Raw genomic sequence first — 9549 nt, 5'->3', positions numbered from 1 at the left:
CTTTAAAACCTTTACCTGGGATGTGTAACTTTGCTTTCCTAAACTACCCACGGGCTATATGGGTTCAGCTCCCCCCGTTGAAAGGGCCTCAGTGCGTGTAGCCGTATGACTAGGGAAGTATCCGACGGATGACTAGTATATCCCCCAAATATAGTATGACATCATGCACATGGTTACCAAGACCAACCTCATATCAGCAAATATGAGTTTTAAGGTTTGGTCGCCTTGGGACCTGTACTTTCCACATATTAGCTACGCTGTCATCCATTATTTCCCAATTAAAACCAATTTCCAAATAACCAAACCATTATCCATTTATTAACCAAGGCCATTGATATTGGTATCATCATACCAACCCTTACTACCAAGTATCATCCATAGCCAACCATTTATAGGTCTAAGGGGACTTTCTAGTTCCCGTTTCAATTACCATGTTAAACCACTTGAGGGGCCTTCCATGTTCCCCACAAGCATTACCATTTAGCCTTTTACCTTTTCAAACCATTTAAACTATGCATAATTCCTTTACCAAGTTTAAAACATGCAAGAGTCCCATTAAAAGAAGTCAATGCAATGAACCTATCTTTACAAGCATTTTGTCAAACACACTGGGGGAATAATATGACCAAAACCAATTCCATGATGCATTCACTTGAAGGGTTTTCATGTATCCCACAAGGTTTTCAAAATAGACCAACCATGACTATCAAAATCTTTAACCATTAAACAATTCCAAACCATTTTAGACCATGCCAAACATTTAAAGCATTTATATTATTTAAACCAGTTAAACCATGCAAAACAATCCAAAACCATTTAGAGTTCCATTATCAAACCAAACAATGCAAGGGTTCCTCATGCATAAACCACCATAATTTGGGTTACTCAAGACCCATTTGTTAAACCATAGCCATCCAATAACCATATATTCAAGCCATTACCCAAAACATGTAAAAACATAGTTTAAAGCAATACCGAACCGTATGCATTAAGAGCCTCAACATATATTTTGAAAACCACCATTCATGAATCATAAATCATTGTTTAAAACACAATACACATGCCTTTAGTTGCAACTAATGATGATGAAGGAGTACATGGATTATACATGAAGATTCATGGAAGAAACTTGGACCTTTGAGCCCTTTGAAGAATACATGAAGAAACCCTAACCTCCACTCTTCAAGAGAGTGTTTGCGAGAGTATTTGAGGTGTTTTAATCCTTTAACAAGTGTTATGGAAGGCCACAAAGGGCTATATATCTTGAGGACATAAAGTTTTTAGGAGTAGGAAATGTCCAAACTAACCTTGTCTTAAAAATTAAAACAAGTCACGCCCAGGGGTACGACTTTCCCTTATCATTTGTATCCTAGGGTATGAGTGGTATCCCAACTCGTACCCAAGACCATGCCAAGACCCTACCAACTGGTTTCTATATGACTCAAACCTCCCTAGTCATACCTTAAAGGTACGAGTGACACCCTCAATCATATCCACAACTCGTATCATCGGCAGATTCCTTAAGACAACACCTTAGGCAATATACGACTAGGCCTTACACTCTTCGTATCCCTCTATACGACTCGTACTAAGAGGAGTCATATCTTGGGCAGTAGCTAAGCTAAACATACTGCGTAGGGTATGAGTGAATCCTCAAGGTAGCCCCTAACTTGTATCCAAATGGCACGAGTTGTATCCTTGATGCATTCAAAGCCTAATGAGTCCAAGACCTTGGAAATTTTGCAAGGGTCAAAATCCTAGGGTGTTTCAGTATCCCCCACTAGGATCATTCGTCCTCGAATGACGAGTAAGGGTAAGAACAAGAATGAGGTAACACATTAACACACATCAACTTTGCCTCAACCAAAATATGAATCAAGGACACACAACCAAGGTGAGAATATCACTGTGCAAACCAAACAAAATTTACACCTCAACACGCCATTCCAACCTCTAACTAAGTTAGAAAATGAAGATGCTAGAGGAACCATTCCTCACCTTTAACCACGTTAGAAACCAAGATGCAATAAAGAAAACATACCTTATGCATGAATTTCTAGAATGAAGAACCAACGCAGATACTTGGACTCCATGTCCTCCTCTGCATCCCAAATGACTTTCTCGGACCTTTTGTTCTACCATGGAACCTTTACCGATGCCATTACACATTTGTTGGCAACCGATGAACTTACCAATCCAAGATCCTCTCCTTGGGACCTCCCTAAAGAAAAAAAGAACTCGAGATACCAATACCACCCTAAGGAACCAACCAACCTAGGACCATCCATACCTCACCCCAACACAACACATAGATTACCAGATGAATAAACTCATGCTAAAGGGCAAGTCCAATTCAATTTAGAATTTACCAAGACACACCAAGGATAATCAATGCTAAAAGGAGTTAACTTAGGCCATCGGGCTCTACTCCTTACATCTATCCTGAAACATCACTCTGCTTTCATCACCATCGTAACAAGAAAACCATAAGAAAAAAACATGGGCAAACCATGTCCATCCAATATAACTAAAACCCCCAACCATATCTCAAGTACCCAACATAACTATTGATATATCTACCAATCACAATATTCAAGTCTACGACTTATATAACCGCGGTATGATCTATCCATCAAAAGATCTAGCACTCTTTTCAACCTTTACAAGGTTTTCACCACCCGTTCCTTTCCTAACCATTTCCTATGACAACAACCTTACCTTATCTTCTAAAACCTTAACTATTAGCAGTTACCCTAGACTCTCCCCTACTTAGAGACTTCTATATTCCCCATTTCAACACATCACCATACTTCCCAAAATAATACCACCCTTGTACAAGAAGAGTCATTTAAGAAACCGAATTATAAGAGTTATCCAAGCCTCCCAAGGCAAGATCCCATAGAATAGACACAACACTATAGGCATGAAGTACTTTACAACAACCACCTAGACCATAATGGGGAATCATCCCGACTAAAATATACTATGAAAAGAGTCCTTAGACTGGATACCAAAAGAAATACAACCACCTATACCTGACTAACTTAATACAAGGTCAACACTTATATCTAGGGAATAAAATGAATGCAATATGAGAACCTTAGGAATAAAGCTAAATAAATGCATGCAATGCTAGTAAAGTACTCTCTTAACCGGGAAAGAAGATAATCACTAGAATATGCAATCCGGCCTTTTCTTAAGTCCACCGCTAGAAGAGAATTCTAGATTAACCAACAACCTCCATCCCATTACTCCAACAAACAAAATTCTACGCTACAATGGGTATCACCAAACACGTACACTAGGGACATTTGGTTCTCCTATACCCAAAACCTTATTCATCCCAATGCTACCTAGAGCCCAACATAGTCATGGAAAAACTATTAGATCAAATTGAATCCAAGGTTTCTAATTTAAATCAAAACCATTTAAAAATAAACCATAGCCACCAAGGCTTTTTCAGAAATCATTTGAATCCAACCAAAACAAAATCCATGTTCCCTTAACCATCTATGCAATGAAAAGATTCAAGAATAATCGAATCATATGACAAAATTATATTCAAGGGAAATTTCACAAATAGTTTAAGGACATATAATTTCCAAGAACAAAACCAAGTAATTGGGAAAACCTGTAGTACCCCAAAATCCATTTAGCATTCCCATGCATCCCACAATGTTCAAAAATATTTAATTAAGCCTGAATAATGTATCATAATCCATTGAAAATCAATTAAATGAGTAATCATGTCAAAGCCTTCAATTGTGCCAAAAAACACATTTAAAACCATGAATTTAATAATTAATTTAATGCCAATAATAAAGTACAAGTATAAGGACAAAGAGATATGCAAGCTTCATGAGCTAACTTATCGAATGACTAGATCCCCAATCCCTCTGTTCAACCTAAACTTTTGGCCTATATGGTATAACTCTCCGACTATTGTATTTCCCAAATCATCAACCTCATCCAACCTGCTTGTTTACCTCCACAACTCCTGCATTGCTATTTTTGATCTTATTATATTCTCTTTTATCAAAATAAAACATCATATTCAAGCCTAGGATCTACCAACCATCATGTGCTACTAACAAAGTAAATTTATAGAATATACATAAGAATGCTCTTCCCCACAAGGAGAAAACTCCAAATTCCTTAGTCACCCACCGACAACCTTATCTATTCCCAAGAAAAACCATTCCCCTGATTCATGCAAGAACAAAACACTTTATAAGGGAACATTAAGACTGATAAGACCTTAATCTAAGAGATCCTTTAACTTCACTAGAACTATTCTATAAGGAAAGAATAGAAATTTGGACAAATGTCCGATACAAGACCAACCCCAAACCAACATCCTCAGTAGACAGACAACATGAGGGTCATCAGAAAGGACCCCAAGAAGTTCATACATCACCAAAATTAAATGCAAATAAAGACTTCCGGGTTATAATCTTTAACTCAGACCAACCAATAATAGAGACACCCCTTTGGAGTCTAATCTCTGAGCTCTAAGATAGAATATAACCTTTTCTTTATTAGCTAGGGAACAAAACCATCATCTCATTCCAAAACAAACTCACCAAGGAACCTAACTAGTCTGATAATCTAATAATGAAAAGTACAAGTGCTACCAATCCATTCCCCGTATGACATCAAAATCCACCATATTCAAGTCATACAAATCCACCAACACCCCTTTACTACCAACAGATACCACACACCCTCATAAATTTGTTGGCAACTAAAGAGTAATCTAATGAGGTAGAAACAAAAAAAAAGAGTCTGAAATAACTTTGAGACCAAAACAAGAATACATAACCACCAATGGGGTCGCAAAAGAGAGAGGACCCCGAACTATGTAAACCGCACACTACACAAAGAAAAGAGTTTTCAACACACCAATGTCGTGATCAATTGATGCCTCGAATCCCCGAGGGGTAATAAGAACACTGATATTATCCCGACCAATACCAAAATCTGAAGTAGCACCCCTTAGTGTAAGAGCTAGAGAAGTAGTAACCGATATCCTATTTTCCCAAATAGAAACCCTTGTGGGACACTCCCATTTATTCGAGAAACCACGACTCTCTACCTTGATTATTTCCAACCTCACCTCATTCCTCCCTGTACCAATATCTGGGTCAATAAATTAGCAGAATGCTGAAATTCAGCATTGGTAACCTTTTGTTGAGATCATTAAAATGAGTTCCATCTTCCAAATAGGATTAGTGGAGACTGGTGAGACTTCACGGGGAAAACTAAAAGCTACGACCCTTTAAAAAGTTTGTGCCCCATGAGTTAAATTAGATCCATTCATGTTAGTTTTGAGTAGAACAGGTAAGTTTTCAGGAACTTTAGATTATTGAGAGGACATGATCCAAAAGATGAACTAAAGAAGATTCAGAGAAGAGTTTAAGACCTATGACTCTAAATCCTGGAAATAGAATAACCAATAAAGTTAATCATCAAAAATGCCCATATCCTCCTGACTATAAGTTTGGTGCACGACACACCCATAAGCACGACTCTACTAAACATGATTTTGTAGACACCCCATGACACTGAAACCTAAAGCTCTGATACCAACTTGACACGACCCAAACCAGGGCCTTGTCATAATGGGTAATCCCAAGCCCAACCAGGATTGAAAACCACCCCTGTTACCCAACCCGACCATTAATTATATACCTTGAGTCGGTTGATGTCCGAACTTATATTAAGATAAAGTATTGACCAATATGGTGAATCTGGGATAAGTCTATATATGATATCAACCCAACCAAGTCCAACCACCAATAACCAACCCAAAATAATGTGGAAATCATAAGTCAAAACTAATATAATAATCCAATATATGTGTATATATGACATAAACAATCCATACCATACACAATTGTCCATACAAAGCCTCTAGAACAACCAAAGAGTACCTAGTCAATACATGCCCCGGACCATAGCAAAAAACCATAGTCTATGAATGAAATAAAACATGAGAAATAAACCATGACATGAAATAGATACCTTCCAAACTATGGAAGCTCACCACTTTAATCCAACATCAACTGTCCCCGAATCCAATCACTAAGAAGAAAAAGTAGAACGGTCAGCTCCTGCATAGTGTGGGTATACAATTGCCAGTAGATGAGCTAGTTGGTAAACTCTATCATGCACCTAGGATAAGGGTAAAATAATTATATTTATAAAACCAAATAAAACCATCCATAATGCAAAAAACCATACATATATACATAACCATGTCAGGAAAGGACACCGGGTTTAGTAGGCCTTTAAAACCTTTACCTAGGCTGTGTAGCTTTGATGTCCTAAACCATCCATGGGCTATATGGGTTCAGCTCCCCCTGCGGAAAAGGCCACAGTGTATGTAGTCGAACGATTAGGGAAGTATCCCATGGGATGACGAGTATATCCATAAAATATAGTGTGATATCAGGAACACGGTCTCCAAGACTGATCTTATATCGGCAAATATGAGTTTCAATTTAGGTCCCCTCGGGACCTCTACCTTTTATGACTTAGCTACACCTCTTTCCATTATTTCCCAATTAAAATCGATATCTAAGTAATCAAACTATTATCCATTTATTAACCAAGGTCATTGATATTGGTATCATCATACCAACTCTTACTTTCAAGTATTATACATAGCCAACCATTTATAGGTTTAAGGGGACTTTCACGTGCCCTTTACAATACTATATTAGATCACTTGGGGGACTTCCATGTTTCCCACAATCATAACCATTTATACTTTTACCTTTCCAAACTATTTAAACCATGCATAATTCCTTTACTAAGTTTAAAACATGCAAAAGTCCCATTAAAAGTAGTCAATGCAATGAACATAAGCATTTTATCAAATATATTAGAGGAATAATGTCAAAAACCAATTCTAGTAATGTATTCACTAGAGGGATTTCCATGTATCCTGCAAAGTTTCCAAAATAGGTGAACCATGACCATCAAAACCTTTACCCTTTAAACCATTTCAAACCATTTTAGATCATGCCAAACATTTTAAGCATTTATATTATTTAAACAATTTAAACAATGACAAACCATTTAGAGTTCCATTATGAAGACCAAAACCAATGCATTAACCACCATACTTTGGGTTACTCAAGAACCATTTGTTAAACCATAACAAAACAATAACCACTTAAGCAAACCATTACCAAAAATATGTAAAATCATAGTTTAAACCAATACCAAACCATATGCATCAAGAGCCTCAACATATATTTTAAAACCAACCATTCATGAATCATAAATCAATGTTTAAAACACAATACACATGCCTTTAGTTAGAACTAAAAATGAGGGAAGGAGTACATGCCTTATACATGGAGATTCATGGAAAAAATCTTGACCTTTAAGCCATTTGAAGAATACATGAAGAAACCCTAGCCATAAATCTTCAAGAGAGTGTTTGAGAGAGTATTTGAGATGTTTCAATCCTTTAACAAGTGTTATAGAAGGCCACAAAGGGCTATATATCTTGAGGACATAAAGTTTTTAGGAGTAGGAAATCTCCAAACTAACCTTGTCTTAAAAATTAAAACAAGTCACGTCCAGGGGTATGACTTTCCCTTACCATTTGTATCCTAGGGTATGAATGGTATCCCAACTCGTACCCAAGACCATCCTAAGACCCTACCTACTGGTTTCTATACTACTCAAACCTTCCTAGTCATACCTTAAGGGTATAAGTGACACCCCCAATCATACCCATAACTCATATCATGGGCAGATTCCTCAAGACAATACCTTAGGCAACATACAACTAGGCCTTACACCCCTCGTATCCCTCTATTTTACTTGTACCAAGAGGAGTCATATCTTGGGCAGTAGCCAAGCTAAACACACTACCTAGGGTATGAGTGAACCCTCAAGGAAGACCTTAACTCATATCCAAAGGGTACGAATGGTATCCTTGAGTTGTACCAAGACTAATAAGTCTAAGACCTTGGAAATTTTGTAAGGGTCTAAATCCTAGGGTGTTTCATTAAAGACCGAAGATGATGCGTAACTCCACGGGAAACTCTTAGTGTGTCTCAATCTTTAGTCTTCATAAAGCTTTGTAATTTTTAATTTATAATAGTTATAAAAAGAGAAAGATTGAGTCAACTTAGTTATACTAGTTGAGGCTGTATCACAAGATTTAAATAACAAAATAAGATTCACAAATTTTTCATCATCTATAATCCAATTCACTTTGAAAGCTCTAAAGAAAGCCATTGTAACCCAAAGGGACTAGAGTAGGCACAACGTTGGTGATCCAAACTAAGATAAATATTTGTGTCTTTTGCTTACTTGTTTACTTGCGCTTTTAATTCTATTCTATTTTATTCGGTATAGTAACATGTTGCTGAGTTAACTGTTAGGACTGATCCGTCAACTCAGAAAAAATTTCAATCCACCTCCACTCTTGAATTTTGCAAAATGCATTGAAAACCTTGCCAAAAATACCCTATACTCCATAGCACCACAATACAACCACTAGAAGGGGTAAAATGGTTAAATCACACAGAAAAAATATTTCACACAAATCACCAAGAATCAGGTCACTATAGAAGTCAACATGCTTATTTCATTCAATTTTTTATTCTGAAATTTTCAACTAAAAGAGAATCACGTGAAATTATCAAAAGGGAAGAATTGATTTATGTGTTGATTATGTATTATTAATATTAATTAAAAGAAGTAAAGAACAAATAGAAAGAATGATTAGAATGAATAATCAAAATAAGAAGCAAAAAAAAAGAATTTAACACTGATAAATTGAAGCTGAAGTTTAAGACAAAGTGTGGCTCTGTATGACAAATTGGAGAATCATACTCAGGTTAAGTTCAGGTTAAGTTCAAAGAAGGTAATCCCCATACCAAATACTTAGCTACAATACTTTTCATTGAAACTAAATGCGATATTGATATGTTCGATAAATTTAGTTACCATTTATTTGCTTAATTTTTTAGTCTTTTTAGCTATTGTTGTATAGGCTTCACTTTTTAAAAATCTTAATTACCATTAATTTTCTTAGAACGTTTATTTTATCGATTCATGTTGAGTTCTAACATCGGTCACTTATGGATAAAAAGATCTCTTTGTATGATTTTGGGCAATTTATGGCTCGTGAAACTAGCTTTTTCTATTGATTTAGGTCTATGGTTCATTTTTTATAGTGGTGGAACACTAAATACGGGAGAAAAGACGGAGAATAATGGTTATGAGGAGGGGCTAGCAAAATATGGGAAAAAACACAGAGGATAATGGTCATGAGGAGGAGCTTCTCAACTATGAAGAAGATAACGAAAAATTTCCTAATTACGCTACAAAAGTGAACGACGAGTCGTAAAAAAAAAAGAGATCTTTTCACTAAAGTTAATTTTTTTGATGTATATTACTATATGTTGTACTATTTTTCTATTTTGTCGTCTATCGGGAATAACTTTTCTACTTCAATTATGGATAAAAAGATATGTGTACATCCTTCTCTCTACAAACTTCATTTGTATTGAGTTTGTTGTT

The sequence above is a fragment of the Capsicum annuum genome, chromosome 10 (assembly GCF_002878395.1).
Source record: "Capsicum annuum cultivar UCD-10X-F1 chromosome 10, UCD10Xv1.1, whole genome shotgun sequence".
Lineage (NCBI taxonomy): Eukaryota > Viridiplantae > Streptophyta > Magnoliopsida > Solanales > Solanaceae > Capsicum > Capsicum annuum.
Note: the sequence above shows the minus strand (reverse complement) of the source record.